Raw genomic sequence first — 24,804 nt, 5'->3', positions numbered from 1 at the left:
CTCTGCGATTCTTCCGTTACCCTGAGAGCGAAACCGAGGTGGCACGAGACGGCAATCGAGACACCCTTACAAATATTTAAAAAAAATTAAAAGTCGAAGTTTGGTTTATCCGTGTATTCCGATTGTTCGTGCCGTCTCTTCTCCCTGTCATCTCAGCCCACTAGGATATATGTAATTGGGAGTGTAACGTACCTCAATGCGGCCGTTCTTGCACCGTGTGAGATGGGCTGTGGTTATGAAATATGTTCATGTGCAGGCAGGAAAGTTTCATTTTCACTTGCTCACTTGCTATCCAGTGGTGTAGCGAGGAATTTCGTTCGGGGGGGAGGTCCGAAGCCATGGGGGAAAATGTTTGAAAAACAGGATAAAAAGTAATGGTTTTTCAACTAATTTTAATAATCGACAAAACTTTATTTATTAAAGAAATAATTTTTAAATTCATGATTTTTCAATGTTTCATTTTCTTTTATGAAGGAAAATAATTTTGTTTTTATATTCTGGGGGGGGGGGGTCCGGATCCCCTGGACACCCCCCTGGCTATGCCAATGATGCTATAACGAGATATGAATGAATTAAATGACTACCTCTGTAAATGGAAAAATATTCATTAAGCTGTCCTAAGGAAATAGACGTCATAAAAAGAATATAAGCACAGATTTGGAATAAGAATGAAAAATATATCTAAGATCGACCAACTATGTCTCTAGGACATAATCTATGTTGAACAGTGTAAATAATGATGTATATAATTTTCACGATTATTTTAACAAAGTTTTAAGTTTACCAAAAGAGTTCTATGGTTTAACAATGGGTGAGAATGAATAACAAATTTAGTGTATGCCGTTTAAAATATATGGCTGTGTGTGGTATGACTACATTTTGCCTTTTTGGAAGCTGAATTTTGTGGTGAATTTTCTTATAGGTTTGTTAAACAGAAATTTCATTATGCTGAGTTGTGCAAAAAATATTGCATGAAACCACACGAATGAAAGTACATAAAAAAAACTCAATGAAACATCATTAGTGAAAAATATATTTTGTCAAATACAATTGAACATAACTAAAATTCAAATTCATGTACTTACTAACGGTATCTTCGATGGTGCTTATCAGTTTTCAATGTAGCGCCCATTTTCTTTATTTTAAAGGTGAAAAGAGTTCAGGAAGGCGATCCTACGAGAACTACCGATAGTAATTGTAATTATGACGACTTTTCCACAGATTGCAATTACCCCGACTGCTATTTTTTACTTTCCTCGTTAGCACGTTTTCCTGGTTAGTACGTTCATTTTTTGTGGTCCCTTCAGAAACGTACTAAACAAGTTCCACTGTATATCTAAATACTTTACGCATGGCTGATGATATTCATGAACTATTAGCTGATCAAAATCATTTAAGTTGAATGTCAGATATCTGATATTTTCTTCTACTCTTGTTTGAATACTCTAAATTATAAGCATTATGCATTTTGCGGATACATAGTAAATAGTCTTAAATTGTGGTTAAAATGAACTAAACTCACTATGGTCCACAAACCTATTGTTAAATTTTTAAAATGCTCAGGATAGTTATTTTCAATATACTTGTAATGGTAACCAATTAATTTATAAAATAATAATGGGTTCTAGTTACTGATTACAATTTTTATTGCCAAATATATTTCACGCACTCATGATAATCTTCTTGGACTGTTAGATGATCAAAATTTTCTTTTCATTCCAGGTGAATTGCAGTTGAGTGTTTAGTCCAACTGATGCCAAAGAAGATGAGAAAATGCCCTAATACATATTAGGCGGAGAGAAGGTGCCATTAGCCATCTGGGCTCTGGTACAGGATTTTTTAGTTAATAAAGTGAATAATTACTGTTCTGGAAGTTTCTATACAGTCAATTCATATACATCGTTTTGCCTCATTTCTGGTTTTTTATAGAATTCTTTTTATAAGATTTTCTTTTATATATTTTTTTTCAAGAGTGGGGCTTTACTGGAGGATTTGCGGCGTTTATATTCCCTTATTGTTGATGCCAGTTATCCCCCAAGAGAGATCTGTCTCCGATGCAACAGTTTACGTCCCTCGTATCAGTTTATCTTTAGGCTGCCCTACATCAGGCGGCGATTCAGCCGAGAGTGACTTGTGTCCCGACAACATCATCATGGTGGTGATTTAATAAAAAATTCTGTGGAAAAACAAATTTTTAGGTATTCATTAAAAAATGCCTTGCCAGGTACAAGATGGTTCCTTAACCAGAGTAATTTTTAATAGGAGAATACTCAGTCAGGTTTAAATGGAGATCACAATCACTCAATTAACCACGCTTTCACTTAGCTCCTGCTATAATTAAGGTTAGCAATTCTCAAGTAATGCAACACCTTCACTTACCTGCAATGAAACAATTTACATTAACTTATCCCTGTAAATGTATGTAATCAGATTTCAGTTGCCTACTTCAAAAATATAAGCCCTGGTTTTTCCTGAACCTGCTTTCATGACGGCGTGGAATAAGTAAGTGTTATTTTTTATTGATTTGGTATTACAAGAATCATCAGTATGTTCAGAGAAACATTACCCAGGATTCCAGGACACATACAATGGTCTCTCAGGTCGGCCTTTGGTCTGCGTTGGGTGGCAGTGACATGGGGAATACGATCGGGGTGGGACTGTCGTTCTTGTTCTCGATATTTTACCATAAATTCCAAGTTTCCCACTTGTATGGGTCCTCTCCTTCCCTATCAATGCGAGGGTGGCATGCTAGTATTTTTAACAATATTTGCTTTTTTCAAGCCAAAAAATTAAACAAATAGTGTGTTTTTTCAGCACGTCATTCCATGTATGTATGTACACATGAGCAATGTAAACACAGTATGTTAGGTGGGCATATATATGTATATGGTCATCTGCTATATTGCAAGTTATTTTGACTGCTAATAATCAGGGAAAAAGATTACATATGCTTACTACTTCCCTTTCAACAGAGGATATATGTATTCAATTTTTTATTTAGAATCTATCTGAAATGGATGATTATTTTTACCATAATTACTTGTCTCAGGCGTGACATCATGGAATTGAATCAACTTAATAAATAATTTGGGTTGATTTTATTAATAAGTTATAAGTTACAATATGTTAGAGTTCCACCAGATTAAATCTGAATCATTTCTCTCCATATACCGTATTTGCACGAATCTAAGACGAGGTTTTTTTTCCTCCTAACTCCTGCAGAAAAGAGAGTTCGTCTTACAATCGGATGCAAAATTCTCGACGTCAATCGGGTTGCATAATTTACGTCAGAAAAATTATGGACACCTGAGTTTGCCACCTGATAACTATTCAACGAAAAATCAACGTCAAAAATATCTTAACAGTAATTTAGCATATTTAATTTTGTGTTCAAGTAAAAAAAAAACATTTTCCATTTTTGGGCAGCAGGCAAAAATTCGGCGCGTGCCGATCAGCCGCCGGGTGCACTTTTGCCGTGTCTGCGAGATTGCCTGCTTTACCCTGGGTTTGGCTCCATTCAAGTTAAAGCTCGATCAACTCACAAAATGTTCGTGTGATTGGTTACAATTTACCTAAATTGTAATGTTAAAGCCTCAATGCCGTCGCGGAATAAACTGCTACAAAGTCGTTGCATTTTTCTCAGAGCAACGGTAAGAAGGCAACATGATTTGCCTCTGATTAGAGAGATCGATTCAGTTGTAATTCCGTGCCTTTCAGAGTATTACGATGGCAGAGAAAAGAAGTTATTAAGTTGCCGCTGCCACTGCCGCTTTCAAAAGAAAAGTTATTCAGTGGAACCCCGATCTATCATACCTGTATTGAACATTTTCCTGCATTCATCGTTAGCCGTTTCTGGTCCCAAATAAAGTTCCATATAGACAATGTAATTTTTTCCTGCATCTCCGAAGTATCGCTTTCCCCGCATTGATTGTTTGAAGATCGTGGTCCCGATGTATAATTTTTCCTGCATCCATCTTTTGACGAAAATGAGACGAAATAAATAAATATCATGTTACACGAGAACAATAGAAATGCGTTTCACACCCCCCATTTTCTCACCCGCTAACCTTTTTCAGCCTACTTGCTTCAAAGTTCCCAGTTTCTGGAGGTCAACCGCTGCATGAATCACCTATTAGCTCAAAAGGTGTCTAACAATGAATTTCGGCAATTTTTATTATACTTTTATTAGGCTGGAATATTTGCAATGTGCTCGTAATTCAAAAAAGAATGAGACCAAGCATGACGTATTTCTAACGTTATTTAAGTATTTGCAAGGAAATAATTGGAAAAATACGATAATGATTTTTGGGGAAACTCTATATCCTCGTAGCTGAGCTTCTCGGCAGTTAATGCCGCATTTTTTTCTGAAAACAGGATATCAGGTTATTATCAGTTGTCAATTTACGAGTTATACCATAAGACTCACTTGTCAGAGTTACTGACGAAGGGATATCTTCTCAGGATATTTTGTTCCTCCCTACTAGTAATCCGAATTCATCCGCCCATCTGGCGCTACGCTAATTAGAAAAGAATGGGTATCTTTGGGACAAAAAATTTCATGGCGCAGTCAAATGGCCATGCTTCACCCTCAGCAGTATACTCTGCGTACGCCGAACGCGATAGCATAGCTCGTACGATTGGTTCCCTACTTTCCAGGGTGTCTTGCCTTCATACCACCGAGTGTTTTCCGTGTGGGTTTAATAAAGTCAGGTTTCATTTTCACTAGTTTAATTTTATTGGTCTTCGGACCATGGCCCCTCCAAAGAAATTATTAGTCGAATCAATAATAAGACCTAAGTGTCTCAATAAAGTACTACTATTCCTGTCATTACGCACCAAAAATCCCTCGTTTCCTGGGACATAGACAACCTAGCCAAACATCCCCACATTGAACGTTTTCCCTTAGAAAAATTTTTTCCCCATAGTGGAGTTCCAAAAAAGGGGGGGTTGTCTTAGAATCGTGTTCGTCTTAGATTCATGCAAATACGGTAACATTGATTTCTGACTCTATATTGTTCTCTGGAATTCTACGTTCCTATCCTTACTCTTCAAAAATCACTCCCCATTGTGTTGGAAATTGTCCTCTTAGTAAATAGCAAATATAATTGCACCGTAATACTCTACACACCAGTAAATAAACCTTTCTCCAACCTTTTCTTTTGCCCTCCTGTACTGTGCGTAGAAAACTTTTGTGAAGGACATTGTTGGGTATCTCGAGGGTACCCCATTTACAATTCATAAATTATATGCACTGTTTTAGTATTTCCTGTAATTCAACACCATGTCTTTCTTTTTTAATTATATAATATCTTGTTATGCATAATTCATAAATACATAGGAGGCTACATTTAGGTTTTTACATTTCTTTTCTCCGAAATGGCAGTCGAATATTTCATATTAATTGCTATTGCATGTAACTGTGCATTGACTATCATGGAATGGAAAAACAACTACTAAAGGTGCCATCATGTAGAATGTAGACATTGTTGAAGTTGAAAGTTAATAAAATTTATTGAATTCAACTTTTATTCCTGCACTCATATGAATAAACAAGTTTTTTTCTTCCCACCAACAGCTGTGGGGTAAAATTCAAAGTTTTCGAAATAAAAATTGAAGTTTTCAAAAACAATTTAATGTTTAAAAAATCATCCATCACCTAAATAATGACCAAGTGGTAGAGCTCAAATACAAAAATTGTCAAAGGGACAAAATAATTAAAAAGTGAACAAGATTAACGTAATTTGGGGTGACTAAGTTATTCACACAGCACAGTCACGGAAAGGTTGAAACTCTCATGTGATGATCCTCTCAGAAACTCTTTCCCGTTCATGAATGCTTTGGTTAAGGGTTTGCCCCCTTGTATACTAGTATTTATAGATATACTTTCCGTTACATATATATACCTACTCTAACGAATTGATATACAAACTAGCTCTAAACATATGCCCTATTTTACGTGCTCTTTTATTATGTTGCAATTGAGTGGTATAAGTTCTTTAAAGGGCCACAGCCCTCCCCTTGGGTGTCCAATGTGTGTATACACACTAGATAGAGTGGTGATTTTGTTCGAACACCCACTAATGCAGAGAGGTAATAGATACCCCCTGCTTTGGCCCTTATTCTGCATCCACCGCTGGCTGTTACAATTATACTTGCAGAACCTATTGTGCGTGTTTGGTTTTAGTATAAGAAGCAGAGAAGAGTTTCACAAAGAAATAAATAAAGGCCTCTGGACTTATATTACCTTGCGTTCACGCTTTTTGGCCAAGATCCGCCCAGCTGCGAATAATTCAACCCCTTTACGACCCTCCCCTATCAGACCGTTGTGTTTTTTAGTGGCACAGCGCACAGGGGGATTTAGGGGGATAAACCCCTCCCCCCCCCCCCAGAGCTCATAAATTTATTAAAGTTTAATCCATCTCACTTAATTAGATCGATATTACTAATAATATAGAATAGTGTAAGGATTAATAAAGTTTCCCTCAGAAAGCCATAAAACTCACCATTTTGAACCATTTATCTTTAACAAATATTTCTTGGGTTTGCATCCAGGTTAAAGCTTTAATGCAAGCCTGACGTTTTGGAAGACGACTTGTCATCCATCCTCCGAAACGTCGGCTTGCATAAAAGCTTTAACCTGGATGCAAACCCGATAAATATTTGTCAGAAGTATTCACCAGGAAAAACTGAAATCGTTTATTTATCTTTAAAATTCCGCAATTTATTAATCTCGCACCTACCCCGTATCCTGGAGGGTATTCCATACCCCCACACACCCCGCGGTATTAGTTGCACGCAAACCTCTTTCCCCCCCCAGCCTTAATTGCTAGCTGCGCCCATGGTAACTGCGATTCTTACCTGTGATTGCGATCACCGATAGGAGAATCACTTTTAAAAGTCAGCCGTGATTTGTGGCGATGCTATTCTTGCTATGTATTTTGCCCGATTCCAATGAACGGGCTCCCTATAAGACCTTTGTGTTTGTGAGATTTAAAAAGAAAATACTTTAGTGTGTGTGACTGTTTATTCTAGCGTCTTCTATGCATCTTCTGTTCCAGGCGTCGAAGGCTTAGGTCGTAGCATTTTCGCACCGAACTTCGGGTTAAGCCGACGGACGTTTTCATACGCGGAAGACCAATGACGTTGGGTATAGTTGTCGCGGATGTTTTAGATGTAAACGATCGGAGGTTGTGTCTTGCTGTCGAGAGGGAAGGGAAGCGACCGCTGAGGTAGAAAAATCTCTTTTTCTAAGATCGTGGTAGCAATGTCGGATGCATTCAGGCCCAGCCTGAGACACTCAGCTTAGCGAGTCCTTTAGGGCCATTCTTCGACAGTTAAACCCAACCCTTCAACTCATTTATGATCATCTTCACTGCAGGAATCCGTTGCTATGTGGTTAAATAGTCGATAGTTTTTTTCAATGATAAATTTCGATGAATAGTACTATTTTTTCTTCTTTGAAATGAATTCTTCGGCTTTTTCTGTGCGTAAGCAGTTTTTAAACACAATTTTAGAATTAAAAATTAACAGACTTCTTCGGAAAATGGATTCTGGGGTTCCGTGGGGGAACATGTTGAGCGATCCTTCTGCGTCTAAAGAACGTGAGTGTACATTGTATTTCGATAATAACCATTAATAAATAGTAATGCCAAGAACGCACCATAACCAATCAACCAATGAAGTGTGTGCATCAGAAAAAATCACTATCAAGTGTTGAAACTTTAAAAGCAATCCAATGTGTGAAATGTAACTAAACAAATTCATGTGAAAAGTTTCATGACCTTTTCCACGCAAGAAATTAAGAAAAAAATTGCTCAAATATAGCTATATGCCAATGAAAAAATAATTTTACAACAAAGTATGCGTTCTAAAAATACGCAATAGCCATTTTATCAATCTGTATTAATGTTTGCAACTTATTGTGGAAGACGAATGTTGTAGACGTATTTGTTATACCTAGGTTGAGTTGCGAAGTTCACGAAGTTGACAAAACGGCTAATTTTATGGTGCGCGGAGTCATTTATAGCACTGGCGTGTCTTGATTATTGAATTTTTCATAAAAGAAAAATATGAATCAGAATTGAGAAAAAAAATCATTAAAGTGACGTATTATTATTTACTTTCTTCACCAATATGTGCGGTTTTAGAAATCCGAGTTGAGACGAATGGCAACGGTCAATTTTATCCTCATTTGAAAAAGGCCAGATTGGCGCCCATGCGATGCCACTCCTCGTGACGTCACAGGGACCTAGTTTCTATACGAGTAGATAGGAGTTATACATTGTCTGAGATTACCAATGCATGCATGAGGCACAGAGCTAAGGGAAACATGTCTTAATAATCACTTATTAAAACTGGCTAAGGTCGGAAAGTTTTCTTCGTTTGATAAGGTATTAATAATCCTTATGTAAGCCAAGCGCTATTAGCTAGCAGGGTACTCGGCTACCTGCTAGCATCCTGCGTCGTATCAGCGCCCAGAGCCTTGCCCCAAGAACAGCTCACACCGCGACAGCGGGAACCAGAATGACGTCGCACGGGCTTTACCCAGCATACATACTTAGGCGTCGCGTTTTCGCGCGCTTGAAAATTTTCACTTTTCATTTAATCGCAAAAAATAGATATCGTCATTTAAAAATATAAAAGCGTGAAATACGTACTCCAGGAGTAATTATCTTTTGATTTAGGCAATAAAAAATAATAGGAAACCACCCTTTTTATGAATTAGGAGATATTTTCAGCAGAACGCATAGATATGGGAATTGACTTCCAATGGCTTGCCTCAACCATGCGTTACACCACTTTGCCACGTCTCCAGACCAGAAGAGAGACAGAGGAGAGGAAACCCGGCGCCACGCCGAAGAACCGCGATATTGTTGTGAGGTGACCTTGGGAAGAGACTTTGAGCGCTGATACGACGCAGGATGCTAGCAGGTGGCAGAGTACCATGCTAGCAGGTAGTGCTTGGCTTAAATAAGGATAATTATTACCCTATCAAACGAAGGAAACTTTTTAACCATAGGCAATTTTAATGGGTGATTATCAAGAGATGTTTCCCTGAGCTCTGTGCCTCATGCATGCATTAGTAGTCTTAGACAATGTAGAACTCGTATAGAAACTAGGTCCCTGTGACGTCACGTGGAGTGGCATCGTATGGGCGCCAATCTGGCCTTTTTCAAATGAGGATAAAAAATGACCATTGCCATTCGTCTTGGGACTAACTGGGATTATTAAAACCGAATAATTAGTATATTATGAATACACCAATGGTGGGTAACAAATCGCAATCAATGCATTACGTTTTCTTAGACGAAGGAAACTAACCTATTGGTCGTGCCCCTGGACAAGTTTATTATTATGGGATAGGTTGCCGCCAATAGGTCTCTGAACACCTATGTAAATAAAGACGTTTCTGAAAAGTAGGTGTAATTATTAAGCTCAAAGTTATAACAATATGGCTGTAAAGTCATCTATTTTTTTATTATGAGCATTTAAAATACGTCTTACAAGCCATCAAGGAAAAACGTAAGTCGCACCGCCGCCATCTTCAATGACGTCAGCTCATGCAATAGTGTTGTTCTTAACCACCTTGACCGTGTGCATTATTGAAGTTTACAGTGGAGATATTGTGGTTATTACGCCGTATTTTTCGTGTCGTAGTTATTCCTCGATATGTCGCAGCGTATAGCTTCAAGTACTGCATTGTGCCTAAGTGCAGAAATACGGCTAGAAATGCTCCAAATAAATATTTTCATACGGTCACCAAAGACGTAGAATGAAGATTGGTTCAGATGAGAAAGTGCCGACGAATGTGAATGAATGAAAAAATTGAATTCTAATATTAACGCATTGTTTATCAGATTTGACACAATCCTATACCTACTCATCTTCTCCAGTGGAAAGTTTTTTCACTTGCTGGCTTTATCCATTTCGAGGGGATCTCTGTCCGACACTTTTTTAAAAATTTATATTCCTCAGGGAGACTAATGCAACCATATAGAGCAACATTTGAGAAGTTTTACTTTAAAAAATAAAATATATATTTTTAAAACATACCTTTCTCGTGTACTATTTGTAACTATCCTTACGAGCAAAAACAGGTTAAATATTTTTTAAGATCTCTTAGTTTCCATAAGGTGAGGTGGGGTAAGTGCGACTGCGGGGTAAGTGCGACCACCCTTCAGGTAAATCGTATTTCCGTTCTCGAAGCAGGTGGCGGTCGTGCAACATATTCCACACATTGTTATGAAACCAGAGCGAACGACTTTGTAATACTTATCCCTTAATTTCTCGTTCCCCATGCTTAGGAAATATACCCGTCCGTTCATCTCGTAGACTTAGTTGGTTGTGAGGAGAGGCTACACTGCAGTTCCCTCTGAATCAACGCATCGGAGGTGTTAGGTAAGAACTATATCTTGTTTTCTCTTCTTCATGGATTGGTTTTCCTTGCTTTACTTTAAATTTAGGAACTCAGGTCATTATATTTAGTTTAGATGGGGGGTCGCACTTTCCCCGTCGTAACCATTCATTCCTACCTTCCGGGGCAAGTGCGACCCCGTTGCCTGGGGTAAGTGCGACCCCGTTGCCCGGGGTTAATGCGACCCCCTGCCGCACTTACCCCAGGATACGAGGTTGAAGTAGGTATGGATTGAATTTTTAGCTTCTGTGTAACAGTGTTTGCGTTAAACTTTTAGTTTCTGTCTGGCAGTTCTTGCGTTAAAATTTCTTAAATAAATGTTGCAAAACACCGAAGTTTATAAAACTATGTCTTTTAATTAGAGTCCTCTCATTAACTCTTATTTCGAAGGTTTATCTGATAAAGATAGCTTACTTCAGTTTGTTGATTGATTATGATAGGGCATTGGATATCATGTCTTCTGACGAGGAGGATGTAGACGACATGGCATTAATGCCTGAAACAAGATAGCATGAGCCGAAAAAGCTTAACAAATTCGGTGACTAACATTCAAAGTGGGGATTGGATTCTGGCTAGGTTCAGCAGCAAAAAGTCAGATGCTCACTCTGCAGGGAAAATTCTGGAGATTAATGAATAAGGTGATGCCGTGGTTTGATTTTTGAGGACTTTTTTGGAACTGAAATAAGTTTCACCTGTCCATGGAATGAGGATTCCAGCGAAATACCTATGGAAGGTGTTGTAAAAATATTACCGAAGCCGTCTGTCGGCCGTCGACCAGCCGGCTTACAAATGTTATTTTTTTTATTTCAAAAAGTATTTCAAATACTGTTTTAGATTTCAAACTCCCAAGTCACAGGTTTTGCGCATTTCAATTTTGCCCAGCCCTACTTACACAATACTTGAACTGCTCTCAGAACTAGCTATGCAATCATTGCAAGAAAGGCTGTTAACTTCCACCTCACCGTCCTCCTCAAAAACTCGTGCCTCCACATAATAGGTTGTGCTCGGGGCACACACGAGCTCGAACTATACATTCGTTTTCATTGTGCATAATTTGCACGCAACCAATGGCAATCTGAACATATGTTTAGATTGTGCCAATGGCGTCGTCAGCGTAATCTTCCCGTCCGACCCTAATGAATGGAATTTCATTGTTAAATTTCATAAACACATTTAATATTTATTTTACAAGAGCCGGTGATATTATATTTCCATGGCTATGCATCTTCACTCCCCGGCTTTCAACCTGCATGTAGCAATTTCTGTTGCTTACGTAAGTAAACATTGCTGCCGTTGTAATTTTCGGCAAGTTTCCGGTGTCAGCCTTGGTGAAACCAGGTTCCGTGGCGTTTGTTTTTTACGATAAAACCTCCGCAAGATGTATAAGAAATAAAATCTCACGTCAAAGTCGTTAATTAAACCGAGAAATTTGGTGACAATGCGCAACGCCACTGGATTTCCCACACGATTGCATGAGCTGACGTCACTTTCCGGCTGGCCAATGGAATTGCGTTTTGAAGTGGGTGTGTTTTTGGAGCTGTTTCGGTCATTTCTTTTCAAAGTTCTTAAGAAAATATGTGAAATGAGTGCATTAAAGTGGCCTATATGACAATTTTACTATATTTTACGATTTTTAGTTAGTATTTGAAGGGATATTAAAATTTTGTCCAGAGACCTATTCAATTTATCATGTACACTGCACACAGAATGACTTTGAGAACCAAGGCAGAAAATGTGAAGGCGGCGTGAACGGTATAAATGTACATGAATGTTGAGGACCATAAACCTACTACAGACATTATTGTAAGATGGAGGAAAGCGAATTGAAAGCAAGGAGAATATGTAATGGCCTCAGGTGGGGGATGGTATGAGAAATTTAAAAATAGACCTATTGAAACTGATTGATGCTGAAAAGTACAGTAACACCTCCAGTTAACTCACAGCGCAAATAAATGCTGGGGAAATACGATAGCCCAATCAATGTATAACAACTGCTTAGGAAATACAACATCGCTGTGCCTAGGAGTGCAGCTGACGGAGCAATTAATGTACATGGAAACCTCAGTGCACATGTACTATTCAAATACTAAATTCCAGACAGCTCCTTGACAGCTAACGCCATTAAGAACAACTTCATTACTAAACTATTGTCCAATTAACGGCCTTGTGGCTTCTGGTCAAATTTCGATGAAAACTCTCCATAACAAAAATGAATGTTATTGAAAGAGACAATGAAAGATATTATTTAGAATTTAATTAACTTAGGTTTTAAAATTGGTAAAATAACGTCATATCAATTGAAGCTAGCAAAATCCAAGATTAGCTCAAAATTTAGGCAACTTGTGCTTGATAGGAAGCATCAATTGATAACTTACAGTGATACTGTGGATTTATGAAATTCGCCGATTCCGTAGAATGCTAACTTGAAACGAAGCTAATTAATTATTTTAAAGAAATTTATTTGATATCAATATTTTTATTCCCAATTATTCACTATGCATTCACAAGCAGAAAAACCTACCTCCAAGCTGGACGTCGTCTTCCTTGGTACCACCACGTCATCCAAAAACGCGCATTGGTGGTACCACACCAACGATGGCACATAGATATCTTCGGGCGCTGACCCAGTCCTACCGCTTGCCTTCACTTTCTTCTTCTCCTGCAGATACGTGGACCGTATATTATTTATTTTTTTTGACCGCTTCCACCGACAAGTTAAAAGTCTCGGCCAGGTTCAAATATGCTCGATTTTTCAAGCCAAGCCTCCGATACTCCGGTGCTTGAATGTTCCAAAGGCATTCATGCCTTTGATATTCATCGATAAATTATATCGTGTCTGCCTCGGTAAACGGTACCCTCCGGCAACTCATCTACTCCTATAGAAACTAGGTCCCTGTGACGTCACGTGGAGTGGCATAGCATGGGCGCCAATCTGGCCTTTTTCAAATGAGGATAAAATTGACCATTGCCATTCGTCTAAACCAATATTTCTAAAACCAAATAATTTGTATATTACGAATACACTAATGGTGGGTAACGAATCGCAATCAATGCCTTTCGTTTTCTTTGATGAAGGAAAATACCATATATTGATTATTCTTATTCACCGAAACCGATAGGGAGGCATAATAAAGGACCACGGAATTTTGGAAGGAGCACACGAGGTTCAATAGCAATCAATTGACCCATTGGTTTCGAAGTTAGCAGAGATTTACGTTGATTGCAACAAATCCATCAATTTTAATTGTATAGACAATATGTTTTTGCAAACTGTTAATACAAGTTTTGTGTTTCTTGCGTCAAAATTGCTAACTACTGGAACGAAAATTACGGCGAAATAAACGCAAAAACGGGTACTTTTTTTTGAAAAAAATTAAGTAAGGGAAATGCTGTGGAGCTGAAGATTTTTTAAGCAAAGATTTTTAAGTTCCACAGTTAAGTTTTTTAAGTATCAACAATCCTTATTTAAGCCAAGCGCCACCAGCTAGCAGGGTACTCTGGTACCTGCTAGCATTCTGCGTCGTATCAGCGCTCAAAGCCTCGCCCCTAAGGTCACCTTACTTGCGGCAGCGGGAACCAGAACGACGTCACACGGAGTTTACCCAGCATTCAAACTTAGCCGTCGCGTTTTCGGGCGCTCGAAAATTTTCACTTTTCATTCAATCGCGAAAAATAGAAATCGTCATTTAAAAATCTAAAAGTGTGAAATACGTACTCCAGGAGTAATAATCTTTCGATTTAGGCAATAAAAAATAATAGGAAACCACCCTATTCTGATCGCTTTGTCTCTTTTGCAAAGCCGTTTAAATTCGCGGTGAGAAAAATTCGCTGCTTATAAAATTCTTTATTTTGTAACATTGGTGTCTCTTGAATTAGCGTTTGCCGAATCTTTCCTGTTCAAAATAAATGTGCCGAGGTCCTGCCCAAGTGTAGTGCACAGTCCCCGTGGTACGTCTCGTGGGGGACATCTATGCTGAAATGAGCCGATGGAGAAATATGACGATCGTTATAATATTATACTTATGGATTTATGATTCCCCACCTCACCTTACGCTTTTACTTTACTGTCGAATCTATTGTATACCGCGGTGAGAGTTGGTCTTTTATCCCTCGCTTCATAATGAATCAGGCAATGCCCTCGGAGCGAAGAATGCCCATTCGAATCCACCGAAGTGAGTAATAACTAAAATTTGCGCGTGCGGTAGACAAGGCGCATCACTGCCGTTTAACCGGACGTACCTATGCAATTTTTTAGGGACTAACAATTTGTGGGGTCATGTACTGACTGGTTGAGTTGATCGTGGCTTTAGGCCTTCGGCATGACTCAATATTGATTTGAGGGTGGAGAAAATTTCCGATCGGTGCGAAGCCACTCAGACCATAGTCCAGTTTCTGGATGGCCGTGTGATGAGAATGTCGAGTTTTTCCGAAAGGCGTGCCTTTTCCGTCTTGTGAAGTAATTGTTCCATTTTTCAATAAATTTAAGGAAGTGATTTATGCATCTTAAAACGTTTACTGTTCGTTGCGCATTGTGAACAAGTGCATTGGTCTATAAGAAGTGGGATAAAATCGGAATTTGGAAATCACTGAGTCAGTCCATGGCATAATGATAATTGTGTTCGATGGTGTGTGTGTGTGTGTGTGTAAGCACATGTGGTGATTGTATTACATTGTGTTTAGCATTTTGTGATACAATGAGAGTTACAGAAGAGGAATAAGACATCAAACGATACTCGGACCTTAGGATTAAACTTCATTCCTGTTGAAAGAGTCGGGGCTACAAATCCAAGGAAACAAGCAAGTAAGAATGATTTTAACATTTTAAAACTAATTATTAACTTTATCTAATAATATCCCCATGAAGTTCGAATCACCCTCGTTTGTAAACCAGTTAAAATGCATAGCGAGTGGCAGCTGAATGGAGAATCCTATATTTGATAATATTATAGCCTCTTTCATTTGAAATTGGCACTCAGAATATAGTTCAATTGTTGGATAACCGTTTGACGGGTGTTGATTTTATTTCTCTGTGGTGTGCCTGTTCCGCCTTGTGAAGTAATTATTCCAAATTTTCCAATGACACGTATTATTTCCACGTAAATTCAATTCCACGCATGTGAGAAAATTATTATGTCGGAAAATTTATAATTGTGAAATTTGTAATAATTACTTACTCTTAGTTTAGTTAGAATTCTTTGCCTTAAAGGCGCAGCATTAGTATAGTCTCGGAGACAAAAACCTTACCACCCAGGAGCCGAAATTTTTCTCGAGAATAAACGTCGAATTGGCGACGACGCTAAACCAACCTTTCGACTTCGCAGAACAAAAAAACCCTCGTGAGTTTGAAGGGAGGGTCAATTGTTCGGACTCGAGCGCACCCAATCACAAAAATCACTCTGCTACTCAAATTCCCTTCCTCAATAACTAATCACTCCATTTGGACCCCACCTAAGAAAAGTCTCTCCCATTGCAGCGCTTGTAGGTTTGTTGTGCTCCCACGAGGAGGCGTGGTTCATCTTATGGTCTCCCACCTAGCGCGAATTCCTCGCCGCGTTGACTTACGAAGTAGACTAAAGTTCTCATTTCCTCCGCGGCTATAATTTCAATAATTATAGTGCGCTTTGCTGTGAAGGATGTGTGAGAATACAATTGAAAATGCAAAATGTCGCATCCATAGAATATGTCGCATTTGATAAATGGAAATGCCATCGTGATCGTGGTTATGTGGGATGTCTGACTGCTACGTGACGCCTTTCACAACATTAAATTTTGGCAAAAGCGACCCCCCCCCCCTTGGCAATGACTTATATTGAGGTCATACATGCGTGTTAAAGATTCAGCTCAGAATTTTCAACGTTTAAAGTAGAAATTTAATATTTTCCTTTGGGAAAATATTCCTTAATATCGTTCTTATTAACACGTTGGTATCTGAGTAATATAAGTTTGCACTTATGAAGGCTGATTTTATAAATTAAATCGCATTATAATGAACATATAATAACATTTTTCAAAATTTATAGCGACAAATATATACACAATTAATGTAAAATCTACTGACGTACCTTCTTGAAGTTGATCCATGCCCCAATTCCAATGCCTCCAAGTAATAATAAATTAGGTACTACTCGAAGTGGGTAGGGCAAGTGTGAGGAAAGAGTTTTTCAATTACTAACTCCAGTCTGTTTCATAGATCCTACAATTCTGGAGTTTTGTGATTGGTGAAATGCCGATTTAAATAAACTGCCTAACATCCTATTCGGTAAACACGTATGTCCATCATATGTATCACGTGACGTGGGAAATTCAGACATTAATGAACCCGGGGATGGAGGAAAATTAGGTGCATATCAAAATGAAATACAATATATTAAAACTTAAATACTTTAAAATAAAATACTTTAAAACTTAATAACCAATATAAGGCCACTAGGCTTCCCTCGAATGATTTCTCTTGTCACTCAAATGCGCATCAATTTGTTAATCGTGCGTACATATGTCACGTGATGCAATACCACATTACCATTGACGCTCTGAGGCATGTTGGGACCAAAGTAGTGACGTCACCCGTCCATTAACAATTATTACTATGAGCTCTATTGGTATGTACCGGAAATTTTTTATTAATACATGGAATAAGCAGTCATCACTACGACATCCACGCATACAAAGTGTTCATAAGACGTCCGGAAGTTAAAAAAACACTTTTCCCAGATGTATTATAGGTAGAGCTACTCTACCGGCTAAAATTGGTTCACATGGAATATTTTGTGCACCATCCCGGCGTTTTGTGTATTTTGCGTATTCCCCTTCCCAAATTGAACAAGCCATGGAATGAAATTCTACAAGAGGGTTTTGTGTTGGATCACACCACTCAAAAATTCTATAATTCTGCTAAGGATGATCATCAGCTGATGCTGGCTAAAATTTCTATTGATATTATCCGGTATCAAGTCAGATAGTTGTATCTACCAAGGAAAACAATCGTAATGAAATTAAACTTCTGATATTCATTTCAGGATTGATTCGCGATTTGTTCTGTGATTGAAAGATTAAGTGGTTTATTGTTCTGATCCACCATTAATCAAGTGATGAATTTATTTGTGAACAAGGCTTTGGCATAGCTGTACAGTTACGGGCGTCGAAAATTCGGATTCATATTTAGCGCAAAACAAGTCGAGGTGAATATAATTTACTTACATCAACATAATGTTATGTCTGTTGGAAACACTTCGTGATAAATTTTGGAAATTGATGCCTATTGTGTTCGCGCGCAAGGACATTTCGTGTATGGAGTAGCTGATATCCGTAAACACCCTTATAGTAACCTAAGTCAGACCCACACTCCAAGAAATAATAAATTAGGTACTATTCGAAGTGGGTAGGGTAAGTGTGAGGAAGGAGTTTGGAGGTGGGGGCTCAAACGGTTCCTCAAAAATGTGCGAAAATCTGAAGGTCGTGGGAGGTAGCAAATCGGTCCAATAGTCGCTTGTTAATTCCATGGATTGCATTAGCGGAGGGTATATTTCGAAATGAATTTAATTTAAATTTCGATCTTTTTCTTCCATTATACACTGGAGACGCGCAATAGCAAGGAAAATACTCGTCGTCACAAGTGGAATTTTTTCGAAGATAAATTCCCTCCCCAAGAGGGAACTCTCTAAATGCATGTTCGTATAAAATTACTCTTTTACCCCGTCCTAACATTCACTGAGCTATCCAGCGGTCCAGACCAATTTAAGGGTCATCACCAAAAAATGTGAATATCACTTAGGATGGGGATGAGGGGCGATTGTGAGAAAAAGTAGGCTTATTGGAATATACAAATTAATGGTTATGGGAGTAGGAGGCGAGTCATCTGTTTTGCAATATTTAATCTTCAGGTTTGTGATGGTGAGCCGTGGAGGGAGTTGGTACCCCTGTATAGATTGCAATATCACTTGCATGTACATGAAAATTAACTTTTTCACTTACGATTATTCCGGTGTGTTTCCGTTCCGCAAACATGCACGTAACGGTGTCCCCCACCAGATTTTCTTCTCACTTCATAGGCGTGACAACTGTCCCGACGAACACCGGGATCATTTGGCAGGACGACTCGTAGTTCAGCAACTGCAAAATTGCACACGCTAGAAATATAACTGGAAGTCGGGACAGTTGATAATCATCATAAATGAATGCTTTGAATAAATGCTAAGTATTATCTTCATCTGCAGTACTTCTTGGGAATGTATAGATAAAATGATTAAATGAACCAATGGCACCAGAAAATGTAAATGATTAACCACAGATTTGTATGCTAATTAAATCTAGCTAAGAAACAGGAATGTAACTTGAGGAATTGAAACATTTAACTTTTATGGGACTGAAAATTGAGAAACAATGCCGATAATACATTAAAATCCACGCGATAAGTTTCGGGAATATTAATCATGGGTGCCAATTGAAGTGACGGTACTAAGTGCACGACTGAAAATTTGGGTTGGGGCGTAGAAGTTTAATTGAGTGGGATCATAAAAATCTAACCAATTTCATCGCTCACTCATTTCCTCAAACTAAGTGTTGGTTTGTATGCACGCAAACATGGAAGTGATAGCTGAAAGGAGAATAGTATTGAGTGCTGCGTGAAACGGTTTTCCGAATTTCCGATCTAAGATGACGGCACTTAATAGATAGGACTTCAACACTCACGTAATAATCACGATCACTCAATTGGATTTTGACTCCGTGAGCACCTCCGTACCAAACCTTCTCCTTTCACTCCGTAACAATCAGTAAATCACATTCCCCGTAAACAGAGAAGCAGATACAATGCTAGACCATAGGATTGTTGTCGAAACACACGGCGATGAAGAAGGATGCTGAAAAACGCACGTAAAAGACAGACACTAAGAAGTTTTCATTGCATTCCCGAGAGATTATCGGAGAATACCAAAGTTCGAAGTAATATCAGTTCTTACCTTTTATCAGCTCTTAAGGAGCTATTTAGAGTTTGCTATATATTGGTATAGTATCATTTAATTAAAAAAATCGACATTATCTTTGAATTTTGATGGTAATTTGTCGAGAAGCCGCGCACTAAGTGATGGAATGAAAATTATAATGGCAATAAAACTACACAACAATTTTGTACTCACTCGCTTAATCACGATCGATAACGTGAATTTCGTCCAAATAAGCCGCTGTTTGCGCCAGGTTATCTTCTAACTGAAGCTTCACTTGCACACAATTTTCACTCCTTTTTAATTTCTCCAGCGTGGTATGTGTGCAATAAACAGTCACGTCGCTGCATCCGTGAATCCGTTGGGCGTCACATCGATGTAAATGGTGTAACTGACGGTGGTATGTCGGAGTGGACACTGTTGCGCTGAGAGTGCGGAAGTAGTTTGAATGGCACGTGAGAATGAGTCATAGTCTGTCGAAGGTAAAATAAGATCGTTAATATAGGGTGGGGGAGGAGATATACCGCGAAAGTTAGTGGGTGTGGAGGTCAACAATGGAATATAGTGGGACATGAATGAATAGGGCATTGAGACCGTCGGAGAGTCAAAAGCGGCCGGGCACCGAGACTAGCGAAATTATTGGGAAAGACGTCACAAGAAAACAAAAGACAATCAATTTTCGCCAAAGGCGAACAGCATGTGACGTACCAATATTTACTCTCCGTAAAAACTAGATTTCGGAAAAATTAACTATTTTACACGAATTGATATGAAGTATTACATTTTAATATTTAATTCAAATAAATCCTATTCATTAATATATTATAACAATCCATTTTATATTTTTTTTTGCGAAAATATATCTGACTTTCTCGTGACGTCACATTCGTTGTCCAATCAGGTAACTATCCTCTGGCGCTATTCATTCTGAAGCGCTTCGATTCATCAGTTTGATGTTAGCCGGCTTGGAGTGAAGAGGTAAGTAAGCAAGCCATCTTAAAGTTATCGGTTCCTTTTTATATGTGTGCCATTACTGTTTCGTGTTAGAGTTTATGATATCATTATATTTGGTGCGATTAATGCCGATAATTATTTTCGATTACACTGCTTTATTTCGCCTACGATAATATTTTACCGTTTGCAAAGTACGACAAGGCTTGAAGGGAGTGTGCTATAATACTTGGTAGGTGATATAATTTTCATCGTTGTTTCAGTAGGTGATTTGTATTCTTGCATCGTTCCTGCCAATACGAGAACAGCGAGAATATTTTTCCAATCCGTCCATTGTTATTGCCGCTTGTTCTTTTTCACGGGTGAGACGCGATTCGTCTGGATTGTTCATCATTAAGTGCGATGCCTCGTAATGTAGGTTCGGAAATGTCAATTTCGTGTCACACGTTTCAGATGGCGGTAGATTTTCCATTGATGCTATCGTGTACATCTTTTGTCACTTCGGTGGACTCTGATTAATTTTACCTGATTTTTGTTTTTTTGGATCGTTGACGAAGTGCTTTACCCAAGGTCATTCGTGTGTGCTACTTGGTTGATTTCTTAAGGACTTGAGAACACTCAAAATGTTATGATTTGTCTCCCATCGTTGGCTAAAAACTATTGTGATCGAGTTTTCACCTAATCGCCGCAAGAAAATTTTGGAAGATATACCGGTGGCTTGTCATCAAGAGGTCATTGAGTTGTGTAGGACTGTCCTATTTGACAGCAGACTGCCTTGCATTGATGTTATCAGTCACGTAGTATTATGCGGAGCCTACGGGACTGAGTTCTTAATATTTCGTGTTCTGAGTTGGAATAGACGCCTCTCTTTAGTGTACTCGCCTAGTGGTTGTCATTCCTTAAATTTATCTCAATTATTCGGGAGTTTCCTACGAATACAACCAAGAACTTTCAGTTCTCGTCTTTTATTTTCTCTCCTTGTCCGTCGACTTACATGGCCTGAGCAATCAATAAGTAAAGACGATTGAATAAGTAAGTGGATTTACTATCATTTCTCGCTAATTTAATTTCTCGTTGAAAATTTTCCGTCGCCTTGGTAGCCTGATTTTGCTGCAATAGTACAATATATTCAGATTTTATTCATTTTCTACTCCCGATTCGTGCATGATAACAGCGCTTTGTTAATATATGTCTTTTTTCTTATTATTTTCAGAAAATCGAGCCGTGTGAAAGTAATGGTGTGCTATTTTACAAGTGATATTTCTTGGAATCCTTCCACATCGTGAGGAATGAAAGGTAAGCAATTTTCTTCTTTCAACATTGTATTATGTTATATGCCAAAACGTTGCCATTGGTATGCTAATCTTCATTGTTTACTAGAAATAGGAGTTTTTTTATGACGGGTGTGATATACTTAAGCGCAATTACAAACAATTTCATTTTTGTTTGGCTTCTTCCTCCGTGATTTCTTAAAAACTTTCAAATACCAGATAAGATACGAGGTGATTTTTGGGTTCGAGTTTTTTTTAAGCTTTTCTCGACATAAGTTGACGGATTCTTGTATTTATGATCCCATTCATAGTTTACCTGTTTGGCTAAACCTATAATTAGACCTCTTAGAATCAGAGGTATCTAAAATATTACCTGCACTTCGATATGAATATTAGCGTCTTCTGAATACACTTGACAATTTATCTTCTTATTACATTGACACTTGGTGTATAGTTGACCTGATTCATTTCGCAGCTGTCATTTTTTTGGGGCACTAGATTGGTTCTCATGTAATATTTACACGTTTACGTCTCATTATTATTTTCTATCGATTTTCCTGCTGTTATTCGATAGTATTTTAACTAGATAAAATAATCTTCTACCATAGAAATTTTCTGAAAATCTATTCGCCTTCAATGCACTCTCTTTTCTTTGCAACGGCAGCAGTTTTTGATGAATTCTTGCGCTGGTATCTAAATTTGGTAAAGCGTTTAGCAAAGGCTCCCAACTTAATCGTTCACTTCTTCCAAACGCATTTAGTTATAAAGCCAGTTAAGGATTCTGTGCAATTACGAATTCCTCGCTATAGATACTCCCGTGTAACGCTTGAATAACCTATCCTGCTGTTTTTTTACTCTTAGGGACACCTATCACAGTCCTTTTATTGTTTTCCAACGTTGTTTATGTGGATATTTTTCAGTCGCACATTTCCATTGGAGTATTTGACTCCGCAATAAAACAAGAAAACAAAATTTTATGAAACATACGGTTGAAAATACGATCGAATAATTGTAACATATTTGCTTACTCCTGAACTCTGCTTGCTGAATTTTGCGGATGGGAGGCGTTTATCATTAGAGTAGTTGAAATTAATTTTAGTCTTTCGCAAATCTTTGACTGTTCCGAATACATTTTTTCTTAAGTTCCTTCCTTTTTTAAAAGTTGCCCTCACTTCTGCGGTGATGACTTCAACAATCTCTATCTTCGGCCATCCTTTACATGTCGTTGTTGTAGTTGCATCCCATTTCCAACGCCAAAACTTGAATGCATCAAGGTCTCGGTCGTCCTTTCTTTATTTTCTAAAGAATATTTCCTTTTATGAGATTCCGTTTGAAGTTGTGTTGCTTGGGTAACTGTCCGATGATCTCAAGTTTCTTATTTTCCTTCTTTTTACCATTTGTTCTTTTTCTGGATGGACTTCATTGGGTGCGTGCCCAATAGGGTGGTTTCCTATTATTTTTTTATTGCCTAAATCGAAAGATTATTACTCCTGGAGTAAGTATTTCGCGCTTTTAGATTTTTAAATGACAACATCTATTTTTCGCGATTAAATGAAAAGTGAAAAATTTCAAGCGCGCAAAAACGCGACGCGTAAGTAGGAAAGTCCGTGCGACGCATTTCTGGTTCCCCCTCTCTCCTTGTGAAGTGACCTTGATCGAGGCTCTGAGCGCTGATAGGACGCAGGATGCTAGCGGATAGCTGAGTACCTTCCTGTCTGGTAGCGCATGGCTTAAAAAAGGTTTATTAATACCTTATCAAGCGAAGAAAACTTTCCGACCTTAGCCAGTTTTAATAGGTGATTATTAAGACATGTTTCCCTGAGCTCTGTGCCTCATGCTTGCATTGGTAACCTCAGACGATGTATAACTCCTATCTACTCGTGTAGAAACTAGGTCCCTGTGACGTCACACGGAGAGGAATCGCATGGGCGCCAATCTGGCCTTTTTCAAATGAGGATAAAATTTGACCCTTGCCATTCGTCTAAACCGGTGTTTCAAAAACCAAATAATTTGTGTGTTATGAATACACTAATGGTGGGTAACGAATCGCAATCAATGCCTATCGTTTTCTTTGATGAAGGAAACTACCCTATTAGAATTGTGTCCGCATAGTTCTTATACTCCTCCTCCTAACCTCATGTCAGCTTTTCTCAAGTTTGGTCACCTTCTTCCATAGTGTTCATATCTCACATTCATGTGTCGGCGCACTACATTCAAAAAGTTTAAGCAATTTCTGCCTAGTCTCAATACTTAAACTGATATTTAATGCGAGCCCTCTTAAATTGAACGATTTAATTAGCTAACGCTATACTTTTTTGACCTCAGAATATAATTTTTTATCATCCCTCAGTGCATCTCTCCCTTTAAATCGAATACTGAATAGTGATGTTTTTTGGCATTTTCAAAAGTTCTCAAGGTATATTCTCAAAGTTTATTTAAACGGTGCGTTAAAAAATGGATGGAATTTTATTGCTAATGATAAATAATGTCCTCCCGTTCAATAATCGAATAGCCTTATTCGTTCGCTACTTCACGCCCTTCGCGTAACCTATGGTTTGATTATCAAGGGTCGAGGGGGGGAAATGCTATAAAGAAATAAATGGCTCTAAATTTATATTATCTTTCTCAAAACTTAAAACTGATAAATTCCACACGGAGTGAAAAAACAATTCGTTCATTCTATGAAACAATATTTGATTGAGGGCAAATGAGGTAATGGCCCTCTTGGCATGATAACAATAAATATTTCTTGCTGTGTGCCTGTTGCCTGTGGTATGCGATGGCCTTGGAAGCAATATGGTGAGCTACACATTGCTTAATGATCTTCCATTGGAGGATCCTACGATTTTAAAAAATCTTCGTAAACCTTTATCGCAGATTATTGAATCTGATGTTTTCATTTTTCATTATTACAAAGCGTGAGAGTTTTTTCCGCTTTCTTCACCTTAGGGATTTCACGAAGAACTCAATCTTACCCAAAAATTGACTGTTCATACAAGGAATATCTGAATATTGATATTTATTAAATGTCTTTGAAGAACGCTATAAACTGTGTAGCATTTTTATAAAATGAAATTATAATTTACTTTAACTTTAAGAGTAAAAATAACGGAGTTAATAAGACTACAGTAAATTTTCGATTATTTTCATCGGTCCATCATTCTTGAGATGTGGCAAATTAAAGTTGCTCCGCCTTCTTCTAATGGTTTTTGAACTTCTTTTTGCTTCT

The 24,804-nt window shown here is 38.1% G+C and overlaps 1 long non-coding RNA gene across 1 annotated transcript; it reads right to left on the bottom strand.

Moving 5' to 3' along the window:
• Positions 1–1,976: 1,976 nt before the first annotated feature.
• On the bottom strand, positions 1,977–19,228 carry LOC124158088. Its single transcript, XR_006864713.1, has 3 exons — positions 19,103–19,228; positions 18,386–18,523; positions 1,977–2,176 (listed from the first exon to the last, which is right to left on the bottom strand). It is a non-coding gene; the product is annotated as an uncharacterized LOC124158088 (long non-coding RNA).
• Positions 19,229–24,804: the final 5,576 nt, after the last annotated feature.

The sequence above is a fragment of the Ischnura elegans genome, chromosome 4 (assembly GCF_921293095.1).
Source record: "Ischnura elegans chromosome 4, ioIscEleg1.1, whole genome shotgun sequence".
Classification (NCBI taxonomy): domain Eukaryota; kingdom Metazoa; phylum Arthropoda; class Insecta; order Odonata; family Coenagrionidae; genus Ischnura; species Ischnura elegans.
Note: the sequence above shows the minus strand (reverse complement) of the source record. Positions and strands in the feature narration are given on the sequence as shown.